Source organism: Taeniopygia guttata, chromosome 4, assembly GCF_048771995.1.
Source record: "Taeniopygia guttata chromosome 4, bTaeGut7.mat, whole genome shotgun sequence".
Taxonomy (NCBI): Eukaryota; Metazoa; Chordata; class Aves; order Passeriformes; family Estrildidae; genus Taeniopygia; species Taeniopygia guttata.
The window spans coordinates 49,029,109-49,052,214 of NC_133028.1; the positions used below are offsets into that span (position 1 = coordinate 49,029,109).

The following is a 23,106-nucleotide window of genomic DNA, read 5'->3' on the forward strand; positions in this document are numbered from 1 at the left end:
GTAGATGTGAAGTAGCTGCCAGGGGTCCCCCAGACAGCTTGTTCTCCCCTTCCCTGGCTGCAGCATTGAGAGGGGCTGGTGAGCACACCATTCCTCATTTCTCTCACTATTGATTTCTGATGGTGGCCAAGTGAAGGGCATGTGCTGGGTTTTATTTTTTTGATTGTTAACAAGGGACAATAATACCAGTGCTCAAAGGAATGAAGTTTGTAATGACTTCTTGCAGCTGTCTATTCTGTTTAAAAAGAATTTTGTAGTATATGGGTAGTTATATTAAATCTGATTGGGAAGGCCAGTGATGGTAGTCACTGAAGAAGAAGGATTTTGAAGGGACTGCCTGTGTAAAGGCTAAGTATTCAAGTGATAAAGCTCTTCTGTGTTGTATATGCATGTTTGTCACCCAGTTTTGTAATTACAACTCTAACATTGTTAAAGAGAGAGGTTTTGGAAGACCACATTTTACTCTCTTGATAATTCCCAGAAAGTTGGGCAGTCGGAAATACAGCTCTGTGAAATGGTCTGATACATCTTTTCATTCTCATTGTTACTGACTGCAGGGATATGTTAAAACAGAGAGTGAGAAATACTGGCTGGCCTCCTTCTTCTGGAAGCAGCAGTATCACACCTGAAACCTGTCATTTCCTAATTTTAATTTCCAAGAACATGCTTGTTGGTTTCTTATTTCAGAAATAATACTCCCCTCACTTCATTCTTCTGTAGGTATATTTAAAGTTTCTCTCTCTTTGAATTGATTCCTCTCTCAGTCATGCTGAGTGTGCCCTGTGTAGTTTGGCTTCTGATACCAATCTAGGATTTTTGGTCCCCTTGGAATGAGAGCATGGTAAAGAGAGGTTGTAGAGGCTCCATCATTGGAGACACTCAGCACCCAACTGTCCACACAGTCCTTAGCTTCAGAACTTTTCCCACTTGTGAGACTCTAAAGATATAAATAATAAATAAGGCAAGATTAATGAAAATGTTGGAGACTAAGGTTCAAAATTAGAGTAGTACAGGTTTCTGCTTTAGATTAGGTTGTTTATTCATATTTATCAATGAATGCTGTTGTGCAGGTTTTTCTGCTGTCACTTCATTTGGAGTTACAGGAGACTGAAGCACAGGCTGCTGCCTCTTCTGTTTTTCTTTCTTCCTGTTTAACCTCCTTGTGTCCTCCACTGCAGTCTCCCTTAGTTGACGTTCCCCTCACTACTGGACCAAAGTGACAGACTGGTGTTGCTAGGGCTGTCTCAATCCATGTGCAAGCAAACAGGCATCACTGGGTGACTGTCAGAAGCCTTATACTTTGGGTGAACAGGGAGAGAACTGTGCAGACACTGCACCTCTGACAAGCTGAGGTCTGGATACCCCGTGCTGCATGTGTTCTTTGTACTGCATGCTTGCAGTTCTCAATTTCTTCTCCCTTCCTCCCAGTACTGAAGTGCTGAAAATATTCTGCCTATGAAGATGCATTGCCAGTGAAAGACTGCAAAAGTGTGATGTGTGAAGAGATTTTTAATGATATCCTGATAAGCAGTTTCAGTGGGTTAAAAAATCCTTAAAGTAAGTATTTTGGCAGCCAACTGTTTTGTGCAGGCCTCTGAAATGCTCCCGAGTATGAGTCTGAAATGCAATTAGTTACATGAAAAAAGGGCACACAGAAGTGTAGGACCACTTCTGTCTTTTGTAATTAAGGAGGGGGGAAAACGGGAAAGATAAGTTACCTGTGTGAAGAAGTTAGACAAAAACAATGTAGAGTTCAGAGTTAGAAGAAGAAAAACAGTCTTCCTTAAAGCCATTCTTTAAATTTCTAATTGAGGTCTTGCACCATCTCTCTTGCATTCTAGTACAAGCAGCAATGTCTGTTAAAATCTGAAAAGGCAGATGAAACTGAAAAACCACTAAGAAAATTACAGAAGGAAGATTTTTTTTTAGGAAATATTAACTAACTTGTAACTCACACTGGTTCCTCATATTTGCCTATACCTTCTATCCACATTACCATTATCTTCCTATTCAAATATTTCAGGAAATCTCTGCTCATGAATGATGCCAAATGGCTACAGTACAGGGAGATGGTATTAGGAATAGAGATTAATTTCATGTTTCAGTCTTCAAATCAATTTCTAGCTATGAGACATGGTAAGCCGTAGTGAGTTGGACCCCAGCCCTCCTATGCTGGCCTCTCATAGTTTCTTGTGAAATGTTTGTGTAGTGTGAAGAGATAGCAAGAACTGTTGGGATTCCTTACTGTACAGGAGAATAATCACTCTTGATTTCCCCCTCACACTTATGCAGATACTTGACAAGGTATTTACTTATGTGCTCAAGGTTTACCTTTTCTCAGTTCATCTGAGACAGGTTTTCCTCCAGGCTTGGCTGCTACAGCCATGTACTCTATACCTTTGGCTATTGTGCTTCAAGCAAACCTCTTACTGCTCTCCAGATTATCACATCCCATATTGTTTTTATAATTAGACCTAGTTTTTAGTTTCTACCTGCTATTTACAAGTTAAAAATTATCAGTTGCTGAAGCTGATGGGCACAGAGGTAAATCCATTGTTATCTTTAACTAGGGTGCTCTGTGAAACCAAGATATGCTGACTGGAAATCTTATTCCTGAATTCGGTGGCTGTTCCATCTGTTAGATCTTAGGCATTAATCTAAGCTTTGACCATGTACTTCAAATTTATGAGAAATTCCTCCTTTATTTATCTTCAGTTACTGAATTGCAGGCCTCTCACTGTCTCCTTAGTAGGCATAAGTTGCTAAGTTAGATTTCTTTACAAGTGCAAGCACTAAACTGTTTCACTGCTTTTCCTCTCTCCTCTTACCTACTACCTTGCTTAAATGTGTGAAGTCATACCAGATCTGCATTCTGTGTTTTGTTAACTTGTGTTAGCTCTTCAGATTAAATCCCTGTGCTGCAGTGGTTGTCAGGACAGGAGGCCCACCAGATTGTTAGCCCATTTTGCAGTGGAGCTGCTGTAGCAGGTTGACTTGAAATTTTATAAAATGGATGTTAGCAAAAGCCAAAATGGGTGTTGTAAACATGGAAAAAGCTTTTTGTGTACTGAAATGACATTTAAATGAGCTTACTCTGGTTTTCTAAGTAGCATGGTGCAGTACTTATCCTGAAGTTGAAGTTCCTTATTTTACATTCCCTTTGAGCCAGATCCCTGATAATAAATCAAACTGTCATTCTTAATGGACCCAAGAGCAATAAAATAAGGACAAAATGTGACGTGTTGTAACAGTGTGAAACTGGAATCAGGTCTGTTACCGCAAGAGTCATAATGGCACATAGCTCATTCCTGCACACAGGCTGCATCATCTCAGGATAATGATCTCTGCCATGAGACAAAGTGTTTCTGAGAGAGACTGCCAAAAATGAAGAGTATGAGTAAGACAGTGGGGTGTTTTTCCCCTGCAGAAAAGCACTGTGTTCTGTAGCCCTAAATGTCAAATTAAACAGTAACTTTCAAGTATAAATAAATTTTGAAATAGGCAGTATCAACTGTGGAAAGCTGGAAACACTCTAATAACATACTGGAAAAAATGAGATTTTGAGATTTCTACTCCCTGTTGTGTTGGCTGTATAAAGGATTTGGAAGAGCAGGTGAACAGTGAGGTAATGAAATACCAATTTATTCAGGGTAGTTAAAGGCCAGCTCTAAAGAATTGCACAATACTCTTACAGTCCTGCTTAACTAAGCCACAAAATTGTAAATGAAGTTTGATGTAGATAAATGTGAGTGAGCCCATGGGAGTGGAAAACATGAGAAAATTACAGTTCTACTGTGCTAAGTTTGGATCTGGCTCTTGTCCCTTTTATTTCCAGGATCATCTTCCCATGGGTCACTCAGGGAAGGCAGGAGCCTGATGCCCAGTAAGCCTAAGGAGTGCCCAGCAAGTGGAGTGGCAGGTGTCACTAGGGGAAAGACAAGGGCCAAGTCCCAAGACATGGCTGTACAGTGTGTGCCTACAGCTCGTGTGTTTGGAGCAGCTCTGGATTACCCAACAGCCTTAGTTGAACTAAAAGACCGTTCTGAATGCTGGGGTAAACCATGAGGAAAATGGAAGAATTCAAAACGTGAATCTGGGAGAAATCCATTGATAGCACATGCAAAAGTATACTTGGCTTAGAAAGTTCCTTAGCTCTAGGTTTTTCTATTCTTCTGTTTTTAAAAGTAGGAATTAATCCTAACCTACCAAAAAGCTTGGCTGTATTATGATAATGATTCTTGTTTACAGAAACATAGTGTGATATTAAAAGTTTGTTTTGAAATGTTAGAACACAAAAACACACCTTCCTCAAAAAAGCCAAAACAAACCTCATCCAAATCCCAACTATTCTCATACCATGACAGCTATAAAGTCCTGCAGGCTGACATACAATATTACAAATATTTGTTCATAAGAACAAAAATATTCCGATTGCAATCCTTATATTAAGGGGGAAGAAATAATTGAGAAGTTTCTTGGTGGAGCCTGTGAGGGTGAATGTTGCCTTGCTGGGTGGCAAACCTTGAAGGGCTGAGCTAATGCAGTCTACCAGATGTTTGGGTTATTTTCAATTCTAAAAATGCGTAAGCCTTTCCTTAGGCCTGAGCCTTCATGAAAAGGAATTAAGGGAAGGAAAGAAACATAAATAGTAAAAAGGCAAAGGCAAACAATACAGCCTCCTTTTTAAATGCTAACCTTGTCTGTGCATCATGGCTAAACTTATCTTTATAGAGCTCATCTGTATTTGTTTGGAAATAGTGTGCTGTCTGTTACTGCTGCAGAAGTGGTTATTTGTTGTTTCTGGATGTGGTTTTAGTTTGTCCTTTTCTATTATTAATTAATTGTACCAGCCTGTTATTCAGATAAACATGCACATCCCTGTTCTGTCCTTGCCTCATAGATGCATTTATTCTGTGCTTGTGTTTTGCCATTATTCTGTGCTTGTGTTTTGCCATTAGGGTTTTTCAAGTATGTGCTTCTGAACACTGGAAGGTAAAGCCAAGACTCTCTTTCAAATACTGCATTTGAAATGTCATTTCTCAGGTAACCAGGTAGAGTTAAATGATGCGAATGGCAGACATCACAGTGATGGAAAAATAAAACAGAATGCAGTGTGATTGCAGGTTCATTTTGAATTCCAGAGGAGAGGGTTTTAGGCTGCTTCCATTAACATATGTATATCTGAGTATATATTTTGCTTTTTGACAGTCATTATTTTCCCTGTGGCAAGATTTTTGAAATAAATACATCTTCAGTGTGCTTCTGACTTGTATTTTGCTGGAAAATGTACGAACTTTGTTTAGCTAAGTGAATTGTTAAATATTTTGTGCAATGCAGCTCTTCCACACCAGTTGAAAAGTGATGCTTTATTCCTTGCTTATAGACCTGGTTCCTCGCACAGAGGAGCAGCCCTTCTGTGCTGAAATGTCTACCAGTTACATCTAACTCATTCTGAAGTTACTGTATGTGAGCATTGCTGGAGTTGTGATTTCATAAAGTTCATCTCATTATTGAGTCTGAAATGCCAAAGAGAAGAGCAAATTTGGACGCAGTCCAACATGCATCCAAAAAATGTCAGGGTGAAGCTTCAGGTAAGAGGAACTGCTATGGAAACTAGATCAGTTCTTGGCCAGATCTTTGCCAAAGCCCTTCATTTGTAGAGGAAGGCATAATATGTCTTATCTATGTTGTCTCAATATAAAAAAAAAAATAAAAATCACAGTCCCTCATATGGAAAAGATGGCTATGCAATATTTTCCTTCTATTCTCTGGGACATTGTGAACCCCAGAAAACCCATTCATCATCCCCCTGCCTTGCATTTGCTGTGGGGAACAACATTTTCTTCTTAATTGCTGGATTAGCCCAAGCAATTTTTACTTTTTTTTTTTCCCCTCTTGAAAACATAGCTTCTAGCCAGGAAGCATTCTGGGATTCCATTTGGAAGGTTTTAAGCTTGGAATGGATGGGGAATAGACAAACAAATTAACTCCCTTGACATCTGCTAAAGTCGATGTACATACGTGTGTCAAAATTATTTTGGTTGCCTGCAGAAGAGGGAAATACTATCATAAATTCAGTAATATTTTGTTTGTCCTGTCATCCAGGGTTGCTGATTCAACTGATGGTTGCTGGTTAAGAGTTTGTGAATTTGGATTAATGGATTTCCTGTGTATCTGGCCTTACTATAAGTAGGGTAGATTCTGACAATGATATCACCAACATACGAAGTATGAACATAGGACTAGAGTGATTTAGAAATTGCTTTTTTTGTAAGACTGAGATTCTGGTAAGTAGATGGGGTTTTTTCCCCCAAAGGGGTTAAATCAGAAGCAATTAAGTTTGATTGTAAAACTATAAATGCAGAATTTATCCTTCTGAGTCTGCCATTACATATTCATTTTAATATTTAAATATCTTTAAATTATTAGGGCAGGAACATGGGTTTTAAGATCTTCAGATAATGAAAAAAGCCTGGCTATCCATGTACTGTGTTTCTTTAATGTATCCCACAGAACACAACCATTAAATAGGTTTGAGTTTGAACTCAGTGGCCTTAGAAGTGTGGTAACACTTTTAAGGCTTCATGCAGTCGAGTCTTTTGGTTTTCAGATGTTCACCACAGGCTTACAGTAAGATTAGACCTGTACCAGATAATATCAGGGTGGGGGTCTTGAGATGATGCAGAGTTTGCCAAAGTACATGTCTAATGGTACCTCAGGTAGAAAACAGTAAGAAAGCAAGAGAAAAAAATGAATATTACTAAAAATTAATGTGTTTATTTAACTTGTAATGTTTAATTAGGACATGCTATATTGAACTAGCATGAGGAAGTTTGAAAACTAGAACATTATGTGCGTCTAGGGGAGCCGGGGGTAGATCTTTCAGACCCACATTCTTCCTTATGGATGATGTTGCAGTTTACTTGGCAATCTTTGAAGTTATTGTTAGTCTAACCTTGAAACCAGGAGAAATGTGGACGTTGTTCTGTGGCAACATGATTGACAGTGATAAAACTTGAGAAACTGGAGTTAGAGCTTTCTGATTTGCTTGCATCTGGACAAGGCACGGATTCTTGGGTGCTTTGGGAAATTCCCAGCGGCAGTCTTAGACTTTCTTAATACATGTTCAAAAAATTAAGCACAAAGGATTTTGTTTCTTGTGTGATAAATCCTACTTAGTACACATTAGTATCTTTATGTTCTTAATGGTAAGATAATATTAATCTTAGAAAAGCCTTTGTGTCGTGCAAATATAATATATAATACATTTGTACTTGCTTTTCACTTACATGTACGATTTTCTACTCTTTATCAAGTTGCAGAGCAGTTTGAGACTGCTTGATTCTGCAGAAGATGATTCAGTTGAAGTGCACTTAATTTAATCTCCTCTGTTTCACTGAGTATTTGATAAAAGATAATTGAAAATGCTTCAACTTGTGCTCAGAAAGTTGTAGTTAAGTCAGGCTTTGGCTTGCTCTTTTTTCCTGCACCCTCTTAAAGGTCAGTGGATCTTATATGTAATGTGAATTATGCAGGAAAGTGAGCCATTTATGGACTCAATTCAGAACTGATGGTGCACTCAGATAAATGTGTATCTAAAATGTATTTGTTGCATTAATCTCTATCTTACAGTGGGAACACTGAATTGGTAATACAAGGAAGGTATTGCTGGCTGCCAGGTGGTTAATAATTGATCCAATATTTGATTAATTCCTAATTTTTCTAACAAGTGTCTTTTAATTCATTTGTAGAAGTAACTCAGGTTGGAAGGAACACGTGAAAGGTTGGGATTGGTTTTGCTGCAAATTCAATAGACAGTAGTTTGCTGGGAGGCAAACTAGTGCTGGTTCTGCATTAACAGTTATCATCCCAGTCATTACCATCCTCTTGGCAGTAGAAAGTGTGAAAAAGATAACTCTTGTATTACTTGCATGTCCGCAATTTTTTTTTCCTTTTTCCTCAGGGCTTTTTTAGTGACTCTAATTCAGTGTAGGTTGTTCTGTGCTTTTTCCCCCATAAAACAGCACTAGAAATATTAACCTGCCTTCAACACAGCAAATTTCTTCCCTTTTGTTCACGCTATTTTTGTTAGGAAGTAGTCTCACTTTGTCTAATAAAATGATGATAATTTTATTAAAGGCTGTTCTTTAAAGCTATTCAGGAAAACAAAATATCATTCAAAAAAGGGAAGATTAGATATGGTTTGAGCAGAGCATTCAAAGATTAACAAAGTTTGAAGGAGCTAGATAGGGGAAAGAAACAACTTTTAAGCAAATAATGAGTGTAATTAAATCTATCATTTTGTAGTTTAAATGAAATCTTTTTTTTTTTTTTTTTTTTTTTTTTTTGGCAGTTGAGGTGAAACATATTTTTCCCCCACATAGGTAAAAACCCCCCAAAACAACAACAGCAAAACCATCCCACCAACTTTCTTTTCACATCAGATCCACTTATCCAACAGATTAGGTGGCCACCAGTGGTTGATAAGTGGAATGCATGGGACTAGTTACACTTGGAGTGCTAGCTGGTTTTTGGAGAGTAATGGCTACACACACCTCCACACACACATACACCCAGGTCAGAGCAGTTTGTTGTGTTGTAATAAAAAGATGTAAATCAGACTTCAGTGTTCAGAAGATACACAGTGACACATTTTCAATACCAAATTAGATGAAAATCACTCAGGCCTTTGCAGCTCCCATTTTCTGTGTTAGGTGACAGGAATCAGTCCTGTTAAGTAATTTTGATGCAATACAGTATAAGTATTGTGAAAAATAAACCTTTATTTTCTAGTATTTTTGATGCTTTAGTATATGGGGGAGGGAGAAATCAGACTAAGCGAGGCAGATTTTGCAGTCTTTTAGATGAATATTACTAGAAAAGTGTGAAGTAAATGGCAAAAGATAGGCTTTGCTCTGTAGTAGAAGTGGAACCTGATTAATGGACTGGGGACATTTTGGTCTCAAATAGTTTTTTTTGGTTGTTGTTCTCACATCTACTGCATAGTTTACAAGGAGGTGGTTTTAACAAGTATAGAAAAATAGTTTTCTGTATTTGGTCATAACAGGCTTTAGGGGAAAAAACCCTATTTTTCAGTGCAGAGGTGATTATTGATCTCTGTTGACTAATTATAAATTTATTTATCCTTAAGCTATTTTCTTTTTATACTGGAATACTTTATCTTTTTTGTGATATTTGTACAATAGATTAATAATGCAACTCTTCAGCTGCATTTACAAGGCAGTACTGTAGGCCATTCTGGAAAGCTGCAGTTAAGCCAGGAAAAGCAGACTTTTTTGCATAAATATTAAAAAAATCTATTTAAAAGTGTGGAAGCAAGTTTAAATATTGTTTCAGATCTCCAGTGGTATTCCCGAGGAACAGTTAGCAGAATGGGAGGGCTGGGAACTGCTACCATCTCACTTATTTGTTCTGTGCTGGAAAACTTACTCAAACACTAGATTATTGAGTTGGAAACAAAAGCATTCTGTCTTTTTTTGATTGTGTTTTGAAGACCTTCATAGTAGGGCAAATGTTTTATACCTGATAAAAAAATTAGCCCTTAGGATAGGGAGGAGAAAGGCATCTGTCCCTCAGTGGGCCCTTACCTGCAATGTCTGCCTGGGTTTAATTTGTTTGTAAGCGCTCTTTTTATGGAATAGGGAGGGCTTTTGGAAGACCCATCTTCTCCCTCAAGTTCTCTGGTGCTAAAAGATGGCATTTCAGTACTTCAAGCTTGGAGCTGTCCACTGGCTGCCCATAAAACATGGGAGACTTCTGTGCTCTTCTCTTAGATCACTGTTGCTTTGGGAGATATTGGCTTTGCTGGAGATAACTGTCAACAGAGGCAAGGCTGCTGTAGTGGTTTGGGTCCAGGTGAATGTAGCCTGTGCTGAGGAGTTTCTTCTGCTGTACACTTCGGGTATAATGCATTATGTAGGAAGGTTCTGAGGATCCAAATTGCCTGGAGTGCTCACAGCCCTGAGATGCATTTCTTTTTAACTATTCTCTCTAAAATGTCTCAGGTGGAATAGATGTTTCTGGTGGTTGTGTGCTTTTGGGGGTTTGTGCTTGTATTTGTATTGATCAACAGTTAGTATAGTTTAGAAGCCTTGCAGCCATTTGATGTTTTTGCTAAACATGATCCTTGAGGTTTTTCGGAGCATGCGGATTAGTGTCCAGTACCTTTTGAATTCAGATGGAATTTTGTGTGAAGTTCAGAGGCTTTTAAGATACTTACCCAAACTTCTACAGAACTAGTTGAGTTCCTTAGGGCAGCACTATCAGAGGTGGCCAATTGTTCACATCATTGCAGTGTAACGTTACCTATCAGCAAACCTGGAAAAGTATTTTAACTTTTTCAGCTGTGTGCGATGTAGATTGTTTTTGTGTGAAAGGGAAATACAAGTCAGTGTATCCTTTAGAACTTCTTTCTAGCTCTATATAGCTTTAATAGATAAAGTCTTTAATCTGTAGAGTTTTCACTTGTGTGCATGTAAACACAGGCCAGTTCATATCGATTTCTGTAGTCGTAATTCACTCCTTTATTATTAAACATGTAAGAGTGTGTAACAAGGCCATCAGCAGTCTGTCTTGACACCACCATGGTGTGTATTATTTTCTTGATAGATTGTTTGTTAAATACAAAACATATCTGAGAGTTTTGTTTAGAATAATTGTGTTTAGCTAAGTGTTATAAATACTTCATGTCTGTCCTGTCTCTCTCCTCCATATAAGTACTAATGCTTTTGCTGCAAATGGTGCAAGGTCACAAGTTAGAAATCACTTCAGGAAGTGTAATCACTGTAATTTTTGCAATTATTTTTAATGGTGTGGAGCGGAATGTATTTGAAAAAAACTCTTCACAAACCCAGAAAACCTCTTGATATCGGAAATGTGTAAGGCATGTTGCTCAGTTTGGAATTCCTCTGCAGATTGTAAAGGCTCTTCCTTTAGTTATGCTGGTCCCCAGAGTAACTGTTGCCTTGGTCGCAACAGATGCGACAAAGAGAAGTGGTACTAGCTGTGCAAATCTCCATGTACACTTCAGATCACTAAGGCATAGATTTTGACTCTGCCTTCCACAAGTTGAGCTTACAACCCAGTGAGGCCCTGCCAGGGGTTTTCAATGTGTGCTGCCTTAGAAATTTGCCTTTAAAACAAAATGCAAGAGGAGACAGTTCTGAACCCCTAATTATTCCTAAATTTTGAATGCCTTGGGAATTATCCATTTTTACATTAGTATTGTTACTGTGTTTGAATTTGGAGGCCAGCAGTACCAGAGGTCTTGGAGATGGTTTTGTGTAGAAGTCTGTGAGAAGTAATTTTACTGATCATTGTTTTCTTAGGCTTTATTGAAACTGTTGCATAAAACTGCAGAAGAGTTGAGCAAACAGGAGAAAGTCTTGTGTGTGTGGTTACAGATCTGTTTCGGGTAGTGTTGTGCACCCAAAATATTTTTTGTTTCCCACTGCTTGTTTAGGCTATAAAGTCTTCTTTTCCCTGAGCATCTCTGACCTTCCTGCAGCCTCTCTTGTAACAGTGAGAGATCTGCATGAAGCAAAACCAGAGAATTCTCTGCCCTTGTACTCCATAATTTGGTTCATGAAATGTGCCTTTTATCTGCAGGTCTTTATTAGATGCTTAGTGCAAGCCCATTGGTCAGCATGAGAAGTACCGTGCTCTTGGAAAGAGGCTGCTTTGATTTGCAAGTAGCAGGAGCTAGACCTTTGAATCTATTTGAAGGAAACAAGCCCATGTTCCACTTAAGTCAGAACTGTTTTCCTTGGGTCAGGATGATGCACTGAAATGAAGTAATGCATCTAACAAAACAGAACAGTGCAGCACTCTGAGTGAGAAAAGTCAAGTGGCACATCATGGATTGTAGATGCCAGATGGCTTTTTGGTGCTGGGCTGTGATTATGGCATGTTTCTCCAGGTCCTGCTTTCCTTCATTATAGTAATGTATAATAATGAAGCAGGTCAGCTATGTTAGTTGGGTCAGTAGTGTCAATATAGTGATATATGACACAGGTAAAGTCATGTTGCTTGCTAAGGTAATTTAATAAAAAATTCTGATGGACCTTACAGGTCAGATCATCTCTTGATAATCCAGTGAGTTAATGGACTTGAGAGATTAAGAACCAGTGACATGTGTAGGCAGTGTATTGTCAGTTGCAATCCATTAGTGAATGGACCTCTCTATGTATTGCCATGATAAATACCATCTGACACTTCTCCTGTGGCTCACAGTCCTTACTTTCATGTATATGCAGAAATCTGAGAAACTTGAGTTATTTTCTAGAGCACTTGAATCCTGTTTTCTGCTTTTGCTTTTTGTGGTTCCTTATGTGAAAAATGTATTCATTTTATTTATCCAAATATTCATTATTAATACTAATCTCTATTGATATTAATACTGCCATGTTACAGCAAAAACCTGCACAGTTGTCCCTCTGTTCCTTCTACCCCAATAATCTTGTAGCCATACTTTCATCTCAGGGTAGAAAAAACTTGAGTTCAAAGAGGAGTAAAGGTTCTTACCTATGGGAAGGGGCACTAATACTCCATTACTTCTACCTGGAGGAAAGTAGAGTGTCCTCAGCTTGCCTCAAAAAGTTAACTGCTTAGTGTAAAAAAAAAAAGGATTCAGATTCTTTAGGACCAGAGAAGAAATATTCATGCAGTAGGGGAATGCTGGCATCAAAATTCCTGACCCTGCAACAGATGAGGCCATTTTTCCTGGTTCTAGGGACCAGTGAATGTCAAACGTGGAAGTGGCCTTTGTAGCCAAAGACATGAGTTTAGTTTCCCTGATTAGTCTGCACAGCTGCCTAGGCTTCAGCATCAAATTTCCTTTCTTGCTCTCTGATCCATGGCTTTTGAGTCATCTGTGGAAAAATATTTTGGTCTTTGTCAAGGTAGGGGAAGATTTTATTTTGAGCTAAGGTCTCTCAGCCAGCAATTCACTGGATAAGTGGCTGATTGAAATCTCTTTTGATCTTGGTTTGAAATAATAGTGACCTGTTCTACATTAAAGGATTTGAGACCCAAGATGTGACTGGTGCCACCTCACCATTAGCAAATGAGAGAGTCCCATTTTCCTGGCATCTCTCTGGTAGCTGCTGCTTTTATGACTTTTTTGGGGGAGGAAGTGTGCTGGGAGTCCTGTTGTGCTGTGCTGGTCTTCATAGAGGCATCACACAGAGTCATCATGACCAACATGTGATGGTGCATGACAGAGTTGAGCACCCCAGTGCTGAGCTCTTTCTGTGTGTTCTGTATGTTTAGCTACTGGCAAAAAAATTAATTGCTTTTACACAACAGATCTGGGAATAAAGCACAGGTGTCTGGTTCTCTCACTGCTTCATTAAGCTTCTTTTTTTTAAACTCCAATGTTCTGCTTAAGAACAGGATGTTTCAGAGAGTATGAGCAAAATGGTAAATTTAGATAGATTTATTTTTATCTAACATTTATAAGCAGCAATTGAGATTTGAGGGAAGACATGGTTTACAAAAGATATAAAAGCATCTACAATAAATAAAAGGAGGATTTGGGTTAAATATCCTTTTAAATACAGGAGTAGAAGTTTTTTCCTGAGAGCTTTGAAACTATTGCTGCCACGTGTACTGAGGAAAAAATAAAGAAAACCAGTTTTTAAAAAAAAGTGCCTATCAAACGACATAATATTCCAATCAACAAAAACTTGCCTTTAAAAAAATGTTAATCTTTTTATCTTACAAATTCTGCTTGTGTTACTTTTAAAATAAATACAACTTTTTAGAGAAGTTCAGGTTAGTTGATGGAAATAAATGTGCTTTGATGATGAGTCCAAGGCAGAAGTTCCATGCGGATGTTCCGTGATACAAGTGCTGGTAGAGGCAAGCCATGAAAAACCAAACAAAAATACCAGGGCTGATTCACAGCCACATTGCTTGGGATTAATGTCAGTGTCACTGGGTTTGGTTTGGTAAGTTTTATTTAGACACTGTGATCAGGCTGAACCCAGTTTCAAAGCTCAGTGTGATCTGTTAATGCTGGATTAGAAAGGATATTTGTTTAATGGCATTACAGCATAGCACAGCGGTGAATGTGGTCCATAATCTTTAGAATTGATCTATGTGAACTCTAATAACATCACAGGAAAATTAGTCCTTTGAGCATGTTGTAAGAAGAGCAAGTTGTATATGAAACTATTTATAACAGTCTCATGGAAGAGTTTGAATTATTTTCATCAGGAGAGAAAGGCACCATTGCTTACAGGGCCTGTGGAGGGCTGACTTTGCCTTCTGCTTATGCCCCTTCTGTAAACGAAGGGTTGAGTTCCCCTATTAAATATTCTAGTTTGAACTGGGATATTACTATGGACTGTTAAGCACTATCTCTGATATCAGGCAAGAAGAAACAAATTGTAGTGAGCATTTGCTGAGTTCAAGGAGAAGCCAGCCATTTCAGCTCTTTGGGTATAGTGAAGACGGAGGTGGGGATTTTGTTTGTTTAAAATATGACTCTGTGTAACGTGAAGTGTATACCCCTAAATCCTAATGCAGACAAAGCCAAAGCATGCTGTGAGGACTAGTTGGTAGCTAGACATTAAACTGCATAGGGGAAAAAAAAAATTTACTAGTAGCTCTTTATGTTCCTGTTTTTCCAGGTATATGACCTGACCCCTAGATAAGAAGGCGCTGTTACTGGATCAATAATACATGTAGCCTAGTACAAATTAGTTTTATTATATAATCAGGTGCAGGTTTTTTTAATGTGTGTGTGTGTTTCCTGTCTATTGATTGTGGCTGAACAAGCAGAATTCAGTTCCAGTGGAATTCTGGAATTATGTTTTTCACACTAGTATGTGCAGAGCTTGGCCAGTTCCTTGTACACCTTAAACCAGTGTGAGTCACTATAGAATCACTCATCCAGAAGTATGCTGATTTAAAACTTCTGTTAAAGGCTTGAATGCTACTAAACAAGCAAAGCTCTTTGGGATTAAAAAAAAAAAAACAACTCCCAAAATTCAAACAAAAACTGAAACAAACAAAACACCCACACATCAACTGCTATTTCTAACTTCTTCTTAAGGTCAATTTGGCTCCAGCTACACTTGATCCTTACACATACTTATATTTCTAAAGCTTATTCCTTAGACTTGTCTGACTGATTTATGAGGTGCTGGTGTATATCTGCTACTTACTGCATGCCTCATAATCAGCAAAATAATAAACCAGGTTAACATTTAAAGGTCAGCATGTTTTTTTGATTTAGTTCATAGGGCATAGTTCAGATGTTAACATTTTAAATGTTTTTCACATTCTGATATTTATTGACTTAGGTAATTGTGTTTGAGTTTTTTATTTGTTTGTTTGTCCCCAAAACTTTGCTTTTTAAAAAAGCTTCAAATAAAATAAAACTTATATGATTCAAAGATGCTACTTGCAAGTCGTTTGGTCAGCATGGCAGTAAGGTACCTTGGTCTGCTAGCATCCCTACCCCCTTGTCTTTGTCTTTTGTCCTTAGGCTGCATGTTCTTTGGGAAAGTTATCAATTGCTAGGTGCCAAATAGCCTTAAATTTGAAATGTGAGATGTATTTTTTTTAATGATTACTTAGTAATCTAGTAGCAATTTTTGTTTCCTCTGCCCAGTTAACTTTCTTGTAGCATCCAGAGATGTGCTGGTGTTTCTTGTTCCAGGAATCAACCTCTGCAGGCTGACATTTAAGCAGAGCAATTTCTGTAATGTGGCATTTAAGGAGTGTTAGGAAACAGAGTATCTCCAAATAAAGGCTGCTTTACTTGCACTTACTCATAGACTATGACTCTATGACTTGTTTTAACTAATTTGTCTGACAAGTGCCAGACTGTGTACAGTGGTCAATTTTTGGAAGCTAAATCTGGGTTGTATTTAAAGCTTGCCCTGATAGAACAGCTTTGGAAAGGAAATGGTGTTTTCTTCCTGCCCTGTTGCATGTCACTAGAAACTTTGAGTTAGTCCTCAAAGCCAAGCTGATTTCTGACCAAATTTGGTAAAGGTACCTCATTATGCTCAGATGGTTGGAAAGGGAATTCTATTTTGTAGGTGAGGGATTATTTGCAGTCCCTCTTTTAGCCACTTTTGCCATATAAGAGACTGAAATTTGGTAGTGTCAACTGACTGAAATTGAACCAAAAAATCGGAAGAAAATGGTGCCATAAATTTGAATTGATACATGAAGGTTTTCTAGGTCCTAGAATTGATTGGGGTTTTTTTCCCTGTAGATTGAAATAATTTCACATGCAATCACTTCCTAATTGTGTCTAATTAGGAACAGTAGTGAAGCTTTACCATAGAAAAGAAATTATCCATCACTCAAGTGTTTTGGGGGATGGAGGACTGTGCCTGATTCCTTATCTAAGTCTTGGAAGACCTTTGGTATTTTCCATTGTTACAGGGTTCTTTTTTTCCCTGACTATTTTCTCCAAATGAATTGTTCTCATAAAGGAATTTAAACTCTGGGTAATTATTGTTCTCTGTTCCAAAAGCTAATAAAAACAAATCTCAACAGTATTCAGTTCAAGGCCTATGGAAAAACTTGGGTGTAACAAAGTAGAAAAACAAACTTTTCTGATGAGGCCAGGAAGCCACGATCACATTTTCCAGTTTTTACTGTATGTGTTGGTCCTAACTGGGAATGTTTCCTATTGAACTGAATTTTTCCTCTCCACTTTATATTGTAGTTGATTTTTTTATCCATGAACTGTGGACAAGACTGGATTGTAAATGTCGAAGATACTTGCATATGATCTCAAACACAAGGAAAGAATACTCTTTTGTAATATTTTATAGAGATGTGTGTTGCTTTGTGCTCTTTAAGACTGATAGGATTTGTTTGTTTATTACAGTAGTTGGCCAAAAGATAATCTGGGAATGCTGCCAGTGTATAACCACATACACTACAATCTGATATTTCATACAGACCCATTTCTTTAAATTAGGAGGCTTTTCCTTCTTGCCTTTCCGGCCTGTACACCTCCTCCCAGGTTCTCAGGGTTCCTATGCTCTCTGATGTGTCTGTTGCCTGTAAATGTTCTGGAAAAGTTCTGATGTATTTTTTTCTCTGACTTTTTCCGAAAAATTGAAAACCATTTTTATTGATAATTGCTTGATAATGATTAAAAATTAGAGATAGGTTTTGCTTGTTACAGATGTATAAATTTATCTATGTTGCTGATATCAATGCTACAATTTATTACTAAAGTGTTCAGAACGGTTGAGATGGGTCCATGTCAATCAACTCACCAGTCAAGGGTCAAGCCACCAAGGGAATCTTGTGTGTTTATCCAGGCATTGGTGGTTTTTATAACTATTCTTCATTTGAGCTCAGAGTAAGAATAATAGGCCACTGCTCTAACCTTTTGGAAGAACCTCTTTGTGTAAATTCTTCTTTAGGGTTTTAAAGCTTCCTGAGATTAATATAAAGAAAATCAAATCCTAAAGTAGTGGGTATTGTTTTTAATGGATTTTTTAAAAGTGACTGAAGGTGACATAGCTACTTATGGTGGTTCTTTACAAGTATAATTTGACCTGAGTTTGAGGAGATTGGTTATGCTCTTTTATAGAGTTGAAAAAAAAAAGCTTTGCTATATACTTTTATTATTGTTAGGTACTGTGTATTCTGGAGGAGGCCAGTAATGCCATGAAAAGGCCATAACAATTCCTGAAATGGTGGGAAGCCTTTCATATTAGCACTTCATCCTATCAGAACAGGCACCTGGCATCCACCCAGGGGAAACCCATCATACTTCAGCTTGGTAATTAGACAGAAATGACAGCATTTCATCCCCCTTCTGTTGTCCCAAGTTATAGGTGACTTTTATTGACCTTCCTTTCTGCCATGCCACTCATGTGTTTGCAAAAAGATCCCTGTATGTTCATTAAAATGGCAGCGGCAGTTGAGAGGAGATTATCCTGTCAAAAACTTACCTGTATGGTTGAGATGTGCTGACACAGCTCGTGGCATAGTGTGTAAGTAAGTCCCAGCTTCACAGAGGCAGTGCCCTCCTGTGAAGTAACAAGGTGCACAGGGGTGAGACTTCATCCTCCCCTTTTAAGTTGGAGGCTCAAATCCTGTAAAGATATCTTGCTTCCTGAGGTATCATAGTTATGCTGCACGAGGACTGCTTGTAGTGTGCTGCAATGGGTTGTCTTAGAGTGGGACATTTCACTGGTGGGGTGAAGCCTACTGATGAGAGCACCATAGCCTTAGGGGCTGGAAACAACATGGCAATATGTTGGAATCAGTACATGGTCGACACAGCCCTTCCTTTTACAAACACTGTCCTATCACAGCTTTTGTCCAAAGTTAGGCACACTTCTCTGAGGCAATTCTGTCTTTGCTGTTATGTTCCTCACTTATGGCTGAAGTGTCAGAATACATTAAAAATAGTCATTGGAACTGGCATATTTGATAAAGTGTCTTTTGTTACTTTATAAAATTTTTATAGTTTCAGCTATTATTCATCAAAATGTAATGCTATCATGGCTCATCTCAATCTTGTGAAAAGCAGTTTCCTTGCCAACCTGTAGTACCTTCTGTTTTTTCTAGGCCACAGGTGTTTCTAGCCTCATGTCAAATGGCCTGTTTTCCATGTTGTCAGCTGAGATATCTGTGAAAGGAACTTCTTTCTTTTTTCTCTGTAAATTTGGTATATGTGGGCTTTGTTGAGGTATGACTTTCTTGTCTGCTTCCATTTCAGTTCATATACAGGTGCTGTTACTCAAAGGTGTCTTCATGCAACATTCTTTCTGATGGATGCTTTCTTTCCTTCTTTATGCAGTATTGACTGGCTTTCCCTATGAAAACCTCAGCTTTCTATGAAGCGAAGTGCCTTGCTCATGACTGATGTTAATTTAGTTACGTCTTTTAGCAAATATGGTTGTGAGCTCTTCTGATTACACTGCAAGAACTTGTTGGCAATGAAGAAAAATTCATGCTAAATTTCTATAGAAATCCTCATAGCTGCTTCTTATTTTATACTGTAGATTTATTTTCCAGATTCTAATTTCCAACACTTTCACCATCTGGTGAGCAGATTTAGTAAAAACAGTCCTCAAATACGTAATGTCTTAAAATAGCAGGTGAAAGCTTGATCTTTTAGAGAGAGATTGCCAATTCCAGTGCCTACTCTAATGACAGTAGCTAATGTAAAATGAAACCTCATAGTTTTTGTTAGAAAACATCAGAACATGTGTTCCACTTCTAGCTCCACTGAGATGATTTTGGTTTGGCTCTTTTGCTGTCATATAAATAGTTGGATTTTTTTTTTAATCAGGTGTAGATATTTTCCTGCCAAGTACACAAAAAGCGAATAAGAACTTGTGCATGGTATGAATGCTATAGTACAAAATTTTATATTGAAAAGAAATCTTCTGAATAACTCAACTTTTTGTATGGTACTCCTAAAAAATACCTGCTAAGTAAGTAATGTGTAGGTTAAAAGGGATTCAATGTGTTCGAATGGTTGAATCTGTCTCCAGAGAACTTGTGTATGGAGATGAAAGCATTATCCACGTGGTGCCTGAGGAAATCTGTTGAGGGGGGATGTTTGTCACATGAGAATTCCATGTCTTGCATGGCTGAGCATCTTTGGCAGTTCCCTTTCCTTTTTCCACTGCTTTGGTGAGCCCTGCACTGCCTGGGGGTTTCACTCTGTTCCCCTTTAGCAGCTGTGGATGGAGGTGACTCATCCTCTTGTTTCAGTCTGTCACCTGAATTAAGCAGAGTTCTTGAAAAAAAAAAAAAATTAATCATTCCTTCCCCTTAGGTTTATAGAAACCAAGTAAACCAGAAGTTCATAGGCAACTGTACAGGAATTAAGTAATGTTAAACTCATGTCTTGAAGGTGAAAAGTTGATCTTTGGCTGCTTCTTTGTGTTGCCGCATAGGTTTTGTCAGACCCAATATGGTGCAGAAATGCAGAACTCCAATTAAATAGTAAAAACTCCAGTATGGGTGTTATTGGACAGCAGGAATGCTCAAGATTATGCTATATGTTCAAATACATTATAAAATGGATGTAGATTTCCAAAGACAGACTGCAAAAACGAACTACCTGTTAGTTAGCTATTAAAAATGTTAAAATATTAAAAACATAAAAAAATTTTTAAAATACAGTTTTGTTCAGAGATGATTTTTATTGTAGTTTTAGGAAACTTTTATGCATACTGAGTCTGAAGGTTATGAAGAAGTAGATCTAAAAAACCCAAAGCTGCAGAGTGACCTTTTAATTTTTTTTTGTACCTGTGGCATAAGTGACAATGTGTTTAATAATTTGTGCTCTAGGTATGGCTGTAGTGCAAATGTTTCTCAGAATGGAGAATTGCAAATTGCTGTCAGACAAATGCAGTGCATTGGGTTATTGAGATGTTGGCAGCTGTGTGTTAGCAGATGTTATTGGTGTGTTTTCCTTACAAATAAAAAAGCAAACACGCATTTGTCATAAAAGTATGGTGTGCTTTAGTTATGTACAGCCATACAGCAAAGTCACATAAAATAGGACAAGCATTACAGGGGGAGATAATTTTGGAACTTGAATATTGATGAAAGAGAGTTTTTCTTATGGGCAGCCTCCTCTGAGAGTATTAATTTAGTGTACAGCTTCATTTTAAAATGAATAATATATAAACAAAATAATGCTTGCTTTGCCACATGCTTGTATTTTATTTATGTGTGCACACATGGTCCACTCTAATTAAGCAGAGCTCTTTATGGTTTATTTATTTGTTCCAGAGTGGCTGCTTAATATTTGAGAGAAACAGCAACGATGTCTGACCTTTGCAGGGGCTGTGTTAGCGATGAAATGGGTTTTGCAGGAGCCTGCAAGAACAGTAAAAGAACAGGTTGATCTTTTCCTCCATTTGCTGGAACATGCTCAAGAGACCTGAAAGCACAAGTGGAAAAAATCCCCACTAGTAAGTTGTTAAAGAGAATTTCCTTGTGTTTTCAGATCTCAGGAGAATGTTCCTGACAGGCTGAGATCAAGGGTTTTAAACTTTGTTTTCTTTGCATTTGGTTGTGGTCCATGTTTTATGACCAAACCACCAGCGTAGTATTTCACTTGGTGAATAGTTGTTTGTTAGTTTTTTATGCCAATATAAAGAAAGTAATGTAAATGAGGTAGACACCAGTCCAGGTTTTAAGCTTTACAGAGTGATTAGGCATGGATGAGTCTTGTGTGGTAGTGTTGTAGTGAGATTTGTCACTAAACTTCTAAAAGTATCTTTTATATGTAGATGCACATTTTATTGCCTCTCCCCTTTTTATGGCCTTTGCTTAATGCAGATTGCTGCCTGTTTTTACAAAAACATCCCCTGGGCCTGTGCCATGGTGAGCTCAATGCTGGCAGACCAGTCCCCCATTCCTTCCTCTTCCTGCCTTTCCCTGGTGGCCTTTTCTCCCACTTCTGTGCTCTTCCTTGTTGTGTATTCTGTGTGCATAGTTGGTGTCTGATGAGATCCTAGGGTTTATTTCTGATAAGAGTCAAGTTTATTGCATTTGTTGTTATTTACTTACATATGCTAATGCAACAGGTCTAAAAAAGCAGAAAAGAAAAAAAGGAATGGAAAAACAGATGGATACCTGTGTATTCAAATGGTAACATTGCTCTCTGTAAAGCAATGGAAGTTAAATGTTTGTTGTATTTATAAAAGGATTTTGGTTGATACAGGCATTTGTGGGTGTCATTAGTAAAAATGATGTTTAACTGACTTCTGCATGAATGTGACCACTTTTTACATTTTTCTTCTGTGGAAGCTCTGTGTATGTGTACATTCAAAGTTAATATTCTCATAATGGAAGATGCAATTTGTGGTCTATTCAGTAACTCATGTTTTTGCTAATTAATCATGAATCATCTGCTATTGGAACAGTATATTTTTTTCTTTAATTAGGTATGGGTACATCTTTGTTAGAACTCTGCCTGCAGAACTCTTGCAGTGCTGCAGCATATGTCATTTTTTTTTATATTGGTAGGTTTTATGTCCTACTTTTGTTTGCTATTGGCATTGCATCTATGTTTTGCTCTGTCTTTATAAATGTAAAAATCTCCTTTCAGCATACAAGCATATATGGTGGTTACCTCAAAGGCACGGGTTACTTTGCACTGCATAGGTTTGTGCATTATCATGCCTTTGAGGAGGAACAGTGGCCGTTGTTTTGCTAAGGAATGCAGGCTAATGGTATGTGCTTCTTCCAGCCAATGTGATTGCAGATATGTACCAACTTTTCCCTTTCCTCCTTTCTCATTGCTGGAAATGCAGGATCATTAGGACTAGGTAGCCTTCCAGGGTTTTGTTTTGTAAAGAGGATGGAGTCTTGGAGATCTGCTGAGCTGTCACTCACCTTCTGTTTTTTAGAAAAGATTATTCTTTTTTTGTGTTGTGTAATAAATTGTTTATGTCATAAATTTTCACTTTTTCCCCCTTTTACCTTGTGTTTAAGTCTGAGAGCAGTCAGGCTTCAGTGTATTTGAGACACTCATATTCATAAGTCCCCACCCGATTATTTCAGTGAATGGACTGCTGAAGCAGCAAAAAGGAAAGAAAACAAGATTGAGTTGAGGGGAAAGGTATTTTCTGAAACTGTTTGTGTCAAAAATATCAGTGGAAAATAACTGTGTAAAGTGAAATTTTTTATTTTCTGCTCTCTTACTTCTGGTAGTGTAAGAGAAGAGTCTTTGGTTTGAACTTTAAATAATGAGTGAGAGTTATGGGTTTTTGAAGTCCACTGATGGTGAAATCAGAAGAAAACTGAAGCTAATGGATGTATTCATCTGCTGTGTTAGGGTCTCCTGTCTTGTGATGGGGCGAAGCTGCCAGGGAGATGTTCCACAGCAGACAAGACCCTTTGGCAGGGACAGGGTTGCACTGCAGATGTGACCAGCTGAAACCAGCCCTGCAGCCACCTCCTGTGCCTGCTTGGAGCTCCAGAACACCCTGACCCTCTTGCATCTGTGGCAGGGATCAGGATAATTACCCTGTGGCTGTTGAGGCGGGCGCTGCCTAATGCCACTCGGACTGAACTGCGTGGGAGAGGGGTTAAGCTGGGATAATGTTCCAGCCTCATCCCGGCAAC

General features: G+C 38.1%; 1 protein-coding gene across 3 annotated transcripts in view; it reads left to right on the forward strand.

The window, feature by feature from the left end:
- Nucleotides 1-23,106, forward strand: part of PPP3CA (protein phosphatase 3 catalytic subunit alpha) — a 172,289-nt gene that overhangs the window by 46,883 nt on the left and 102,300 nt on the right. The gene's annotated exons all lie outside the window — the stretch shown is intronic.